This window comes from Palaemon carinicauda, chromosome 6 (genome assembly GCF_036898095.1).
Source record: "Palaemon carinicauda isolate YSFRI2023 chromosome 6, ASM3689809v2, whole genome shotgun sequence".
Lineage (NCBI taxonomy): Eukaryota > Metazoa > Arthropoda > Malacostraca > Decapoda > Palaemonidae > Palaemon > Palaemon carinicauda.
In genome coordinates this window covers 150,225,068-150,241,011 of record NC_090730.1, presented here as the reverse complement: position 1 = coordinate 150,241,011, position 15,944 = coordinate 150,225,068, and the positions used below count along the sequence as shown (strand labels likewise).

Genomic DNA, 15,944 nt, shown 5'->3' with positions numbered 1-15,944 from the left:
CATGATAGTCTATTGTGTTTTAACGTTTAAAAAAAAAAAACAGGATACATACTCTCATCAAAGGAGGAATGGAACCATAACCTTCTAATTTCAATAACCTAATTCAAGCATAATTTCATTAGGAAAGCCGTTCCAAAACATAGAGGTGTCTCTGGGAGGAGAGGATGGTATATGATAGGTAACCCCATCAAATACTGTTTATGAAGGATTACTACAGTATTTTGATATACCGTAGACAAATCTGAACATTGAGAAATCTCAAAAATGGGGGAATGTGCTTCAATCCAATAAGTCTCCTTCCCTTCTTAACACCTACCACTAACCAACTATTGTACTAAATCACGATTCCAGTTTGATCCTGTTTGTATAAAACCATTGCTCCTAATATTATCTTTACTATTAGGAGGGAAATACATCTGTGAGGAAGGCCTGCGGTACTATTAGAAGGACCGGAAAGTTTTCTCATGATTGATCACAAGTGACCGAAGTCACTTGTTCTACCACGTTAGAAATACTACTTGAATCCAAAACAGGTCCCCAAAAAGGAGTTTGAATTAGAAGGCTTCTGTACATCTGAGACCATCCCAACCGGGGAAGAACACAACTGTTCCTTATTTTTCACCAGAAAATTAGCAAGTATACCAGTTGATTCTTAGGTACTATTCAAAATTATTTTAACCAACATGATCAAGAAATTGAAAATTAAGTTAGTTTTAAATAAACTCTTGAGAAATTGAGAATTAAGTTAAGTTTCTATTTCTAACTCGATCCTCCTGTTAATAACAATATTGGAGAGAATTGGGGGCTATGAACTGGATGCCTTGGTCCATTATATGTTGGAATTGAGAAATTTTAAATGGAGAATATACTCTTGGAACTCATCTTTTTCTTAAGGAATCATTGCATATAGGCATTGTTTTGTGTGAACAGAAAAGTTATAACAAATGGAAAATTTACATGTATCTCCTATATTAGGTATACAGTACTTGTCTTCTCTATACAGTAAACCTTTTAATGTATGGTGCAGGCAAAATAGGCTATCAAGGATGAATGGTTTGGCTGGTGCCTTTGCAAGTGTAAGTGGAAAGGCAGGAGAATCTTTACACTTATAGTTGTGGTAGCTGGATTGTCATCCAGCATGTGATCATGCTTATGATGCACAGGAGGAGAAGGCAACTTCTGTGGGCAATGATAGAAAGGAAAGTAATTTCTTCCTAATATTTAGCGAAAGATGGAATCCTCTAATATACAAACCATCAATCACATGTACAGTAATTAGCTGCAAAATCTGGTATTTCTATCAACTGGGATACTATCTTACCATGATGACCCTTCCTGCAAATGGCCTTATAGTTATTTGGAGAAGTATGTGCCTTTATATAGACATAAGAATGAAGGCACAATTTGTTTGGCATTCAAAACTACTGTATGGCAACACTTTGACTCTACAAGCTTTCTCGAGGGAGTGCTAATTTATTCTTCAGGTGGTCATTTGTACAAAACCCTTCAAACACATACATAGAAAAAATTGTTCTTATGTAACATTTATTAATGGGTGTTTTTCCCTCGGCATTAACAGTCCCCTATGCTCTTTTAAAAGTGCTGACAATACAAAGCCTCACCACTTGTAGTCATTGGCAGATGTGCAGTACCCACATCTACTGCAACAGAATAGGACATTTGAGTCCTTGGTCTTTTGTTTCATAATGATTTTCAAGCAAACAAGGCCTCAGCAAATGTAGTCATTGGCAGATGTGCAGTATCCAGATCTACTGCAACAGAATAGGACATTTGAGTCCTTGGTCTTTTGTTTCATAATGATTTTCAAATAAACTTTTCTGAAAGTGGCAGGATAGAAGTTTGATGACTAGGGTGTTTGTCGTACATACATATTCTTAAAGGTATGTGGAGAAAAAGCTAGTTTATTCTAGAAGTCATCTGTGCAATGATTCTCACATCAAATAACTAGGTAAAACTTTTGATCTGTAAATATTGCAGAGATGTTATTCTTGATCATTTTCTTAAAGGCTTCAAGCCAAGGCTCTTCTCTTGAACTGGGAATGAAGCATTTAAGATTCACAAAGACCACAAATATGGGCTAATGTAAATGATAAGTTTGTTGTAAACCAAATACACATAGAAAATTTTTTTCAGTATTGATCATCATTATCATCATCTCCTCCTCCTACTCCTATTGACGAAAAGTGCCTGAATGTCTTTCGGGATTGATAGTTCACTTAAATTTATGCAAATCCTATTCTAAATTTCAATTAAAACTCAGGAAAGCTGAATTAAAGATTTAACTGTCTAGCTCAAGAAAAAATTCCTCAAAAGCCTGACCGAAGATTCAACCCGTAGATTTGCTGAAGATCTTACACTAAGAGCATTTTACTATGAAGAGCAGTTGACGAACATGTAATGGGAGCAGACAGGTGATGTAACAGGATATTGACAAGTTTACCCTAAAAACATAATGTAACCTCAGGAAGAAGTAGGCTTGACATGTCATCAATCCCACATCGTACCTATTAGGATTACTTAATGCAATACATATTACATTACTGCATAAAGTGTTTTACACAATTTATTTATGAGACTAGATGAGTTACTAATGAGTATAAAAAACTTATAATATAAAATCTTTTGAGTCCAGCAAAAGGCTACTCTTGGTTATGCATCAGCCAGTACACACCAAAGAAATTGGGCACAATTTTGAAAGTATACTACTAAAATAAATTAAAAAAGACATTACGTGGTTAATAATATTACCAAGAATATTCTAGTTACTCTAATATTGAATAAGTATTGTAGATATAGAAATCAACATCATAAGATGTCATTGGCATTAGAATGTATGCAACAATAAATTGATGATACACTTGCTTTTGAAAACTACTGTAGTACTTAATTATTCAACCCACGATGCATTGGTTTTGTATATTCAGTTGTGTGTGCTGATTGACAATATAGTAAAAAGTAGACTATTTCAGAACTTGAACCTCTAATCTTGGACTAAAACACTTTTAAAGTGCATCTTTAGTCAGAACACGAGATTCATGAATCATATAATCATATTCTCAGTTGTTCATTTCCATAAAAATATTGAAAACCATGAGACAAATACGAGTAAATAATTCACAAGAAAAAGTAAACAATTCAAAGAAAAATAATATTTGTGAGCACTGCACAAAAATATCATCGGATCTCAAAACCTTCTACATTGACTCACCAAGTAAATTACCAAAATATACCACATTAGCATACTGAAGGTACAGTAATTGGTCCACGCACTGAAAACTTCAATCAATCTTCTATCAAACAAAAAAAAAGGTAATATTTTAACTAGAAGGCTACGGAAGTAAACATTTGATGACTGTTGAACTTCTGGTAGCGAGGCTTCAGTTTTTTAATAAATACAAGAGAAACTACATGTAGCATGAAAATTATCTTGAGTTTACTTGTAGTTCATACATCAATGTTTGGTGAACACCAATAACCAGGGCTATACAGGGTAATTCATATTTTTAACATAGCCCTTCTAACTACGATGGTAAGCCCTATACACTGGTATAAAGTAAAAATAAATTTTGAAATTATTTCTACTATAATTACCACCCTATTTGCAATTAAATTTGAAGCTAAAAAAGCAAACTGACTCAGGATTTAAAACTAAAACCTTGTGAAGCATTGTAATTAATGGCAAAGCCCACCTAAAGAAAAGACTATAAACCTATACAGTACCAAACTTCCAACTTCCAACTAATACAGTATAGGAAGACGAGCACACACCTACTAAATGTACATATGCCTCCATTACCAACACATCTTCATTTCGCAAATATATCATAACAAATGATAAATAGAAAAAAAGCAACTTGATAATAATGATTGGAATTCTTCATACACACATCCCACAATGTAATCATAAACAGAAAAAAACTACCTCTTGTAAAAAGGCAAAAAAGGGATTTTGACGAAGGAAAAATCTATTTCTGGGGAGAGACCTGTGGCGCCCGGTGAAAAGGAGTCCTTCTAATATACTTTTCTGATAAAACTTCCAATTATACCAGAGAAAGATAAAAGCATGGAATGCAGAGGTTACTACCCTCGCGCGAGCACCTTGTGGGTGTCGTGTATAAAGCAAAGGCGCGTGAAAGCCACTATTCACAGGCTGTCTTCCATTTAGTTAATTCCTTCGTCAAAGGGATGGGCCGATACAGAGGCACCAGCCAATCTACCAGAGTCCCGCCACCCACGCCCCGACGCGAGCGCCATCTGAACAACATCCTTCTACCTTTTCAACTTAAACACAAATTCTAAAAAAAAAAATTAGTCTTGCAATAGATATGTAAAGATCATATCAATAATTGCAGTTTTAGAACTGAAAATACAAAAAACCAAATGAGAGTTTTCAATTTCTAATATGTCAGAGGCTTGATCAAATTTACTTACCTATCACAGCCGATTAGAAAGACAATAGAGTTTGCAGGAAAAATGGTTACCTAAAAACTTACTTCCTACAATGTTTTAGAATTTCTCAAAAGTCTAAATTCAAAATTTGCAGAAGGTAATAGAATTTCTTATCATTGAATAATCCCATAAACATGCCACAAACTTTCTGACAGTCAGTAAGGGGCAAATGATAAAATTTTCTGGGGACTAAACTTGTTTGGTAGAAAAAATATACTGGGAAGACAATAATCTTCCATATCCACTGACCCGGTAATTCTATGGGGGAAAACAGAGATGGTCAAGGAAGAACGAAAAGAAGGCAACTTGGAACTGAAGTCTCCTTCTTAGATATCGAGAGATCTGCCAGATTAAATACTTCAAGAAACAGACAGGAAAGGAGTTTTCTAAACCTTAAATGAATGGTAAGGGCTGACCAAACTGATTTATTCTCTAGGAATGCAAGAAGCAGCATCCTTCACTTGAGAAACTGTTAACAGTAATATCTTGGTAAAAACCATTGATCATACAGTAAAGTGAATCCACGCTCGAAATGCTGAATTAATGACAAGGCAGAAAGTTTGATTTAATTTGATAGAAGGAAAGGTAAGAGCACTATAGAGAATTTGTGAAATTTTCTACAGTCATTAGTTGCAAAGTCCTTTCTATCATTAAGGCCACATCAATGTCATACTAGAGCCATGAATTCATAAGCTTAGCTATTTTGCAAATTTAAGAGAAAGGAAATATGATGATGGTAAAAGATGCAATATAAACCTTAATGCATCCTCAAATTAGATAGCATTTTTAAGTATAAGCAGACAAACTACGTATGTCAACTATTTTGGCGTTATCAGAAAATGAAAACAAAATACATTCGAAGAACAATAATAAATAAAATGTGTTTCCAACAAAGTATGTTCATGCACCGTTTTCTAATTCCCAAATTGAATAGTTTACTGTGAAACATAATTTGAATGTATATAATTATAATGATGTGCTCTCTTTTTGTTATACTGTTTATTCCTATTTTGACAATTTCATATTTATGGATTTATTACTCAGCTTTATTCCGCAAAAATCTTTGTCACACATACATTCTAAGACCTTGGGTTTACCGTAGCATGGAGGACATGTTTTTAGTTTGGATTGTCGGTTTACTTGTCAGTTTGTTAACACCTCATTACAAACTGGATGCTCATGAAAATCTTCTCAGATAGCTCTCTTATGACTAGGAACTGGTGATTCAATTTACGTTATTGATTAAGAGATTGTAATGTAACTTTTGGGATATGAGAAATTTTACAGTGGTACTGTTCATATATGGGTGGATATTTGTTGGAAAGGTCTGTGAATTTGAATGAATAGTACAGATTATATAAAAGTTGATTTTGTTCAGGAAATCGGTCAAAGGTTAATTACTAAGAATAAGTTTAACATAAGCAAGGTCCAACTTTGCAAGTCTTACTGAATTGAATAAAGCATCTATTCTAACTGATTTGTGTAATAATAATAAAAAAAAAAAGTTGAGTGGTTGGGACTGCAAAACTGGAAAATCAAAAGACAAAAAGAAATGCAACTGGGTCAAAAAGACACTGCAATGAACCTTTAATGCTGCTTATAGTACAGCAATTAAGCAAACTACTGTATACACAATGTGTTTATGCAATTCTTACTTTACATGTTCCCAATCTTTACATAAAACTGTATCATTTACTTTATACAAACCTCAAAGTTCCAGGATAAAAAATAACCTACATTTCAACACTTCTACCAACAATATTAACTAAACACGTTTTAGGTCTCTCTCTTTCCTTAAGATAGGTCAACGTTATAAAACCAATTAACTTATGTAGCAAGGGTTGAACCCTTCTTGTAAGGAAGGCTAACTACAGTACTTCAAATCTACTTTATTTTTATACCATATTATTCTCTCTTTCGTAATTCTAACATAACTATAATTCACCTTTGCCAAAATCCTTAAGCATCTAACTTATTGTCCATTTCCATTACCTTTATCAATATCTTTCAATGTGATTTATTTTCATACTTTTACAAGTTTTTTAATCTGATACCCTCGTAGTCTCATTCTACTTATAATTTTCTTTCTTACACCATTCAATCCAAATAACTAGGACTGTTCAACAAAGAAAATAATTTCTTAAAATCACTTACGTAAAATTTATTTGCATGCAATAACTGTCATAAAAAGAAGTATGTACATAATTCCAAACAATATTCAACATACTTTTTTTCTGGGCAAGAGTAGTTTATGGAGCTAATTTATTATCTCAGATTATTTACTAGAAATAGTTGTGAAATCTTTACTTAATCCATTCTTAAATATATTTCAATAACATAAATATTTATCACCTTCAAAATGAAACCAAAAGCAAAAACATATGGTGCAAAATAAATTTACGACAAGCAATGAATTAAATTAGTGGTATGTATAAACTCTTATAGTAAATGTTAAGCAAAGTCTTTCTAATCACAAATGAGATTTTGACTCAATGAGGTCAATATACTCAATCAAATTTGACCTACACTATCATGACATGTAGATAATTCTAATGGTCATGTCTTTATAATAAGGTTCAATGCCATATAGATATTTTGGAAGTTTCACTCCACCTTTGGCCAAATTCAAGTACGCTAGATGAAATCCTGAAATTTCAGTTATTCAAACTAAGTGTATCTTAACAGCTTAATCTTTTTAGTTGTTATTCCTTTAATGTCTAGTAGTTTATTCTTTGGGTTTGTACGAAGCTGCTTTCCAAATTGTAGAATCATGCTTCAGTTACTAAGGTTGTATCTCAGCAATTAATAACAATAAACAATAATGATATCATTATTGACAATAATAATAATAGCAATGATAAAAATAACAATATAATTATCTTTAATATATATTACACCTAAAGGAACTACTAACAGTAATAAAGGTTCTTTGCAGTGTCACCTTGACTTCCAGATGCATTATTTTCTCTTGCTTCTTATTCATTGCTTTTTCCCTCTCCTCACATAGCAGTCCAACTTAATTACCCTAACATTTTTCTGTCATTAAAGCATGAGAAAGCTGTGTGACATCAATACATTATTCCAGTTATTAATGAAAACCAAAGCTGCATATACTCAAAACTTTTTATTCCACCACCATAATGAAATTTCAATTGAATTAAATTTGTACTAGAAAATTTCCATTATTTCAAAAATTTAGAAATATTCTATCCACATATATTTTACATCTAAAGCTAAAGAACTCCTTACCTATATCTCCTTGACAGAAATGTTAAACATAATGAGCTAACTTTCTACTTTTCACATTTCATATGAAATAAAAATGTAAATGTCTGTATACATTTTCTTGACTACTGTTGCAATCTAATAACATACATAGACTTGCGATAAAATTATAGAAATGGTTTTGTATTGCCTTTAAATATTCTTAAACTAGTGCTTAATTTAATTTCACCATTTGCCACTTCCTTCATGTTGAGCTAAATACTTTAAAACAACACCAATACTAAGTTTACTTTATGAAAAACTACATAATCCCTTGCCGTATCGTGGCTCACCTATTGTGACCTTAGTACATCGCAAATTTATAAACATATCTAAAAATCTGTATCACAGTCTCTTTATATTGCAGGTTTCTGGAGGCAGATAAGTTTTATGTCTTTTTCAGATTTTAATCATTTATTTGGTTAAAAATTATTTCTAGGCCTAAAAATCAATTAAGTAAACACTAAAGTAATAGATAAAAATACAGATATATAGTTCGGTAGTGAGAACGTGAGGTATACAGTTTGTTAAGTTTGTTGGAAAAAGGATCACACATCTGTATGAAAATAGAGATTCGGGAAGCATAAGGAAAGTGACCTAGCTTACCCAGAAAATTTCGTACAAGGCATGCAATTGGCCAGTAGAGGCAACACAACCAATCAAACAATGCTAATCAGTATCCTGTCTGCTGAACCACAGGATCACACTCAAATGCTGTGTGTGGTTTTTTTTCTGCTTTTCTGGCTAAAATTGTGAATTGCTTTCAAGCCCTACTAGGCCAGCTAAATGTTATGCACCTTCTAAGGTGTCGGACGAAGATGCTTACTATAGCTGAGAAACAAACTCCTTGAAAGGCTTAAGGAAAGAAGAAGCTATGTGGATGCAAGCCGCCATTATGACCTCGACGAACCTATCATTCACGAAATCAAGAAGGATAAAACGAATGCAGTATAAGGATGAGAGCAAAATATTATTTTCAACAAGAGAGCAAAAGGGGTGGTAACTTCCTTCAATAAACATCATCGTAAGAATAGTGTCAGCAGTAACACTTTGGATAAGTGACTGTAGGAAGAACATTGCATAGGAATAATAATAATAATACCAACACCACACTTAAGAAGGCCAGGCAGCTCTACAGTAAATTTACGATTACGGTGACTACGACCGAAAATCAGGACCATCTATAGCATCTCTCCCCAAACCAGCAGAATTTAATGCCTCCAACTACTGGTTTTATGAATTACAGTGGAGGTTCAGCCTAGAATGTGTCCTTTCACTGAGAAGCTGCCTCTGCTGACAAACCAGCCACTGATGAGTACGTGAAGATGTTCCAGACCATCATCGGGAAGGGGGTTATTCGCATAAACAAGTTTTCAATATGGATGACATTGGTCTCTTTTGAGAACGTATGCCATCGCCGACTTTCATTATGAAGGAGGAGACCAGAACCCTTGGATTCAAGGCCTACAAAGATTGCCTCATATATAATGTGGCTATGATACAGGATTTAGGATAAAGCCAGCACTTAATAACAAGATCAAAAGCCTAAGGACCTTAAAAAACAAAAATAATATCCTCCCGCCAGCGCATTGGATGCATAACCAAAAGGCTTGGATAAAGAATGCACTAACATTGGATTGGTTTCACCAGTGCTTCATCCCTAAAGTCAAACTTTATCTTGCCAAAAAGGGCCATGATTTTTAAGTCTTTTTCCTAGTAAATATTGCTAGAAGCATTGCCTGAAGAAATTGAGGTCAGAAGGGGTTAACTACTATAAAGGATTCTCTCCTGATGAAATCCATCTCTCAGCAGTAGGTAAGGCAGTGAAGCAAGAGAAATTTCTCAGAAGAGATGACTTCACAGATGTATAAACAACCTGATCGAGGACCACTCAGATTTGTTTACAGGTGAGAGTCTGACGGAAACGACAAAATCCGCAAGTGATGACAAAGAAAGTGCATGAAGATTCAGGATAGGAAGTCAGTCTAACACTAAAATACCTCTCAACTTTAGCAAAAATAGCAAAAGAACTTGAGACAATGACTGAAGATTGAGATCTGCTTATGATTCATGCGGTGCAGTTCAGATATGAAACTGAGCGAGCCATGGAGGTTTAAAAGAATATCTTATTGCATAAGAAAAGACAGCATCAGTAAATGCCAATCACTATGTTCCTTAATCCCCCCACAAAAAAAAATTAGACATGGGCACTACTCCATCAGCAGAAATTGAAGTTAATTCAGAGGATGACGTCAACAAACATATTGCACTACCTGGCAAAGTGTCTGCTGAAGTGGTGCTTTAAAAAGAGTGGAGATACTCTTTCTTGCTGTGTAATACATGTACCTCATCACTGCCATCTTCTACATGCTTCAGTACTGCACACCTAATCATCATCATTAATCTAGTTTACGTATCTTCAATGGCGCGTGTTCCGATTTTCTTTTTTTCTTTAAAATGTAGGTAAGGATGTGTCTACAGTAAAAATAAGCTTTAGCTTAAAAAGTGATTACACTATGAGTGCATAATGGGTTTATAAGTGTGTTGCAATAACTGAGGGATTACTGTACAGTAATGCAATTCAAGCAAGCAAAGGTGCAGTGCTATGATTTAGAGTGAGCAAAATGTAGATGAGGCTTGGTATATAAAATTCAAGTGAATTCATTCAAAACCTGTGCCTTATAATTCCTTATAAAATATTCACGATATCAAGATCAACAATGTGGATATCAATGAAACCAAATATAAAAAAATCAATGTAAAATCTTGTCTCCATCTATTACTTAGAAATTAAAAGTATACGTCAGTTCCAAATATCATATCCTTTACTTTCTATACATTCCTCACACTTGCCGCACCATACCATATTTATAGCCATTCACAGAACTCCTCTTCTCTTTTGTAAGTAACTGGCATACATTAAACAAAAACGGTTATCTTTAATCTGTTTTTCCTATACCCCTTCTTAGTCAAATAAATGATTGTGTCAAGTAGCAAAATTAAAAGTTTAAATAATTTGTTTTACTTATGGTTACTTCTTGCTAATTCTACCTAAAGTACCTTGAGAAAATTTAAAGGCAAATATTTCAGGTTATTTTCAAATACCTAATGCAGTACTTGCTCTCGAAAATAAATCTCTACATGAACTGTTATTATTCTTTACACATTTTCTTCACAAAAAAAAAATTGATTTATTGTACTACTGAGAGGACTAAATGCTTAGTTCAGTGGTCATTCAAACAGCCATTCATGTAGTTATTGTATATATGGGAAATATATTCAACTTTCCACAGAAACTATACGTTTCCTTCTATTTTAATCCTTAGTTAATTACGCTATGAAATATGAAAACGAGTAGGATGACACATGGCATTATTGCTCACCGTAAAAATGTTTGCAATTCATAAGCCCGGCAACAATTTTGTCATGGCCAAGATCACTCGACAGTTAAAGAATACATCATGTCGTTATAGAAAAGTCACCAGTTATCTTAAACTGCCATATATTGTAATGACAATAACCCATATTCTTTATGAGTTTAAAGCATCAGTATCTATAAATCCATCTTCTCACCCTATAACAAAAATAGTCCATATAATCAAATTTTAACAATGAATCTATGGGTGCTCATTACAATTCACAATATCTTTACTTTCCATGGTAAAATTTCCGCTTTCAAACTCTCATACTTTCTAGGATTCATGAAATCTCGAGGATCATGTAGTACTTTCAAATTTTCCCCAAAATAGGCAAATGTCTAGGACAGAGCCCTAAAACACATGTGCATAATCTTTTTATCAAAATTTTGTTTGTATCTCTTACAGCTCTCACAGATATAAAAAGATAGATACAGTCGATAAACGAATATAAAAATTCACCAAGTTATTGTTATTCTCCCCACAACACTAGATCTAGACTTAGTGATGTGTGTCAGATGAATTCTAGAAAAATGTTGGTGTCTATCACATATCATTGATAAACCTTTGGTATTCATGATAATGGAAGAAGCTGCAAATAAATGCAGAAAATTGGACTCACTGATGCTGTTTTATGCAAATTACCAAGTTTCTACAGCTGCATAATTCTAAGGGAGAAGTCATAGAAATGTTTGAAAGATAGAAGAATGCAGTGGAGAAGAAGGGTCTAAGCTTCTGGAAAGGAAGAAAATGAAAAAGATAATCAGGAAAAAGTTCATGTAGTTACTTTAGCTAAGGTGCACATGAGAACTGTGATGTGTACGGAATATAAGAGAGGATGTCAAAAGAGAAGCTTAAGGTTATAAAAGTTACACGAAATAATAAATTTTCTATGCTTGAAATTTATGAAAAAAAAAAAAAAATAAGCTAAAAAGTAGGTGGATGGGTTCAGAACCTGTTATGGCTGATGGGAAGGTCTTAGAAGAGGTAGACCATTTCTGACACCTTGGGTAAAACCTTGGACTGTAAAACTGGAATTGACCCAACAGTAAAAACTAAGCAGCTACAGCAGTAATGAGATGGAGAAAAAGCTCATCTATGGGAAAATAGAAATATCCCCCATTAGTATGGAGTGCACATTTGGCTTATACTACTCTTCCAGAGGAAACATGACAACTGACAGAAAATATGAACTTTGAAAATGTATGCCAATTGGAATTAGACAAAAAGTCAAGGTGCTAAAAAGTGAAACTGGTTATACTGTACTTCATTTAGTTAACACCTACCATACTATATACTTTAATATGCAAATGATATTTCTATGTCATTTTCAATTTTTCTAACAATCCAAACAAATGGTTACAAAGCACAATTTAGTGCTAACAATATGCCTGGTGACAGATCTCATAATGACTGACATCCCACCAGACCAGTAAAGTCCTCTGCAAGTTTAGGTAACTATCTAATTTTTACAAGACAGATTAGTGGCTATTCAAACACTAAAGGCATGTATGTCTCGTCTCTAACCTTTCTTATACCTACATTTGAAAGAGGATTGATTAATCACTGTCTAGGTAGTTTTTATGGCCCATGGATATTAAAAAAAAAAAAAAAAAAAATTTCTTCTAGCAAGATAAATTCTAAAATATGTTAAAAAAAAATTTTCATGCTTGAGAAATTATTTTCTTTTTTAAAATTTTCAAATAAAAACTGCAGTATTTAAACTGATATTTATGTTTCGATACAACAGTGAAAATTCATAAATTTATCACAAATGCAATGACTGTAAACACTCCTCACATCAAGTACAATATAACTAATGCTTATTCCCTAAGCAAACTCTCTCAACTCTTAAATTTTGCTACTTAAATGTATTTCCAACACTTCAATTACACAAATGTTTATAATCCACAATCAAGCATGATTCTGGATACTTATTTACTAGTTTAATCTTTTAAGAGCACTGCATTTCTAACTGCAACCTTCAAATATCTTAATTTGTAAAGTGCAATATATAAATTCTCTCAACACCATAACTATCATGCCTTTAGATCATCAATTACCTTTTAAGCTAGAGAGATACTTTACCATCATCAAATGCTTCCATAATTCAAGGGAATTATTGTTATAAAAGCTCTATTACTCAAAACTTCCCAAGATAAATTGATAAAACATATTACCAAGTCCTGAAAGTGCCAAACTAAATCACAGTACCTGAAAGGTATGATTGGCCATCATTGAATTAAAAACAGTAAAATTTTTAAGTATGCAATTCCATGTTTCTTCTTGCAAACACCTGTGGATGGCTAAAGTAGTGTTTTATGAGGCCCCCCCCCAAAAAAAAAACCCACTGAACTGGAGTTTACTTCACCTGCGTATCCCGTTACACCATAAAAGGTTAAAATAAGCATCCATGCCACAGCTAGACTGACCTGATTTAGTTATGGTCTATATCTCATTCAGTCATGCTACCTCAAACGATTGTCTTAATAGTCCCCAAGGCTGGCCAGATGAGAGCTATGCTTTTCCAGAAGAAGGAAACCCATACTGTTGAGGCATCACTTGGAGCATACAGTATGTTCAAAGGGTATAAAAAATATGTCTTTTCTTAACTCCTACCACTTCTTCTGAGGAACTTGTTCTAGGTATCTAGCCAGCTCCAAAGTTACGCCTTAATGAGCATTGATATTGAAACCTAGTGAAGCATAGAAAGTTATACCTAAATGATAGTTGATGTTGAGACCTATTGAAGAATAGGAAGATATATTATTGCTGGGATGAGAGAATTAACACAAGTGGAGTCGAAGATCTCGGGGTTCTATAGCGAAAGGGACCAGCCCCATACTGGGACACATTGCCTTTGTTGTAACTTGAACTATAAGATAAGAGAGTTAGATGGTGTCCCATCTAAAATAAGCCACCTTCAAAGCCATGTTGGTAAATCTCCCACCCAATAGGAGTACCAATTTTTTTTAGAAGCAATTAGGCGAGTGAAATTACTTTCCTAAGGTCACAGAAGCCACAGGGAGAGATAAGGCTTGAGAGGTCTTTCATAACATTCGCCAGGCGACAGAGGGCTGACTTTACTTGAAGCACGGATGCCTTGTTCAATGAATGAACCATCCTCCTTGTTCTGGAAGTGTCTTCGTGGGACAGGAGAGAGCAGGTGGCACCTAGAATCCACTTGTAACTCTAAAGAACAACTAACACCTGAAAAATGCCTAACTGAGCCTGGGGAGAATGAAACTGGGAAATCCTGAGCGATGATCTCGGTATTCCTATTGGGCATCCTAGGGAGAAAACTGCAGCCTAACACCTTGTAAAACTTCCTTAGCCTTGAACCTGGTACAGGAAGGTAGGAAGAATCTATGGGGGTGATCATACACTTTTGGTCTAATCCTGCTGTCCTGTGGCAATCATTATCTCTTGATCTGGCGACAGATTTTGTCTATGAAGGTCAAAGCTCCTCAGATGTCTCTAACAGTGGTTAAGGGGAATATCAATCTCAAACTGGTTGCACATCCAGTCCATCACCACCTTTAATGATAATTCCTCCTCAACCCCTCCCAGACATTCATAAGTTTCCTCCATTGGAATCTGCTAGGTTTTCAGCTTGGTTGAAAGAGGAGGACAACTTCTCAACCTTGAAACTGACCGCTCTCTGGAGAAGAAAGAGGCAAAGGACAAACAGGTGGATTGATCAACAAGCCAGACGACCCAGACAGAATGCAATGCTTGTCTCAAGAGTGACCTCAATAGGAATCCCTTGAGGGTGGGGCATGCACTATCAGGAACATGCTGGTAGAAAGTCTGAAGCTCTTCAAATGGAATTCCTCTGCAAAGGAGATCTAAAATCTCCCTGCAGTTTTACGATCTGCTAAAGGCTTGTCAGACAAGTCCGAACATTCTTCTTGATTGGGAGACTTCTAGAAGGGGTAGGCCTGGAAGTAGTAAGTGTTGCCTGTAAAGAACATGGGAACATCTTATTCTATACTGGTTGTCGGATGGGAGCAGTGTCATTCCGGGGGTAGGGATAGGAATGAGAGCAGCTGAGGGAATCAATGAGACTGGAAATCCTTGCATAGGAAAAGCAACATTAGGCTAGGCTGAAGGCAGTTAGGTTTCATACAGTAACCAAAAACTGCTCCTGAAGGGTAGCTATCACTTCCCCCAAAAGTCTTCCATCTGATCTAAAGGCACAGTATCTATGGACCAATAGGTTAAACCAGAAGGGAAGAGAGGTAGGCTCAGTCTAGCAGTAGCATTCTTTTTTACTTTCTTTTATATGACTGGATACTATTACACAGAAAATAAAGGCAACTTATAAGTAATGGGCTGTATTGAATAAATGAAAAGGCAAAAAATATCCACCGAAACTAAAGAAATCACTTGTAAAAAATTTGCAACAATTAACAACTTCTTTAGCTCAACATATTGATCAGCAATCAATATATATAGTGTTCTGTAATTGTCAAATTGGGTAAACTTAGCCATTCAACATAACCACCACCAGATAGTCATGACAATGCAGAGTATTTTAAAAGAATTCTATATTCCATTAAAAGCAGCCCTCGTTGCAAGCAGTCTTATAACAAATGGATAAAGTAAAAAGTAGGCAATGCATTCGCTCTCATTAAAACGGGCCCGTAAAGTGAAAAATTGATTAATGGTTAGCTCATAATACTATGAAACAATCAAATAAATTAGTTCTACTTACAAGTCTCAATTATCAAACATATCAGAGATGGCCAACTGGTCCTTAGGAACACAATGGTATTTCTCAAACAGCAGGCC

General features: G+C 34.6%; 1 protein-coding gene across 2 annotated transcripts in view; it reads right to left on the bottom strand.

Moving 5' to 3' along the window:
• Cdk8 (cyclin-dependent kinase 8) overlaps positions 1 to 15,944 on the bottom strand; it is a 115,028-nt gene that overhangs the window by 72,384 nt on the left and 26,700 nt on the right. The gene's annotated exons all lie outside the window — the stretch shown is intronic.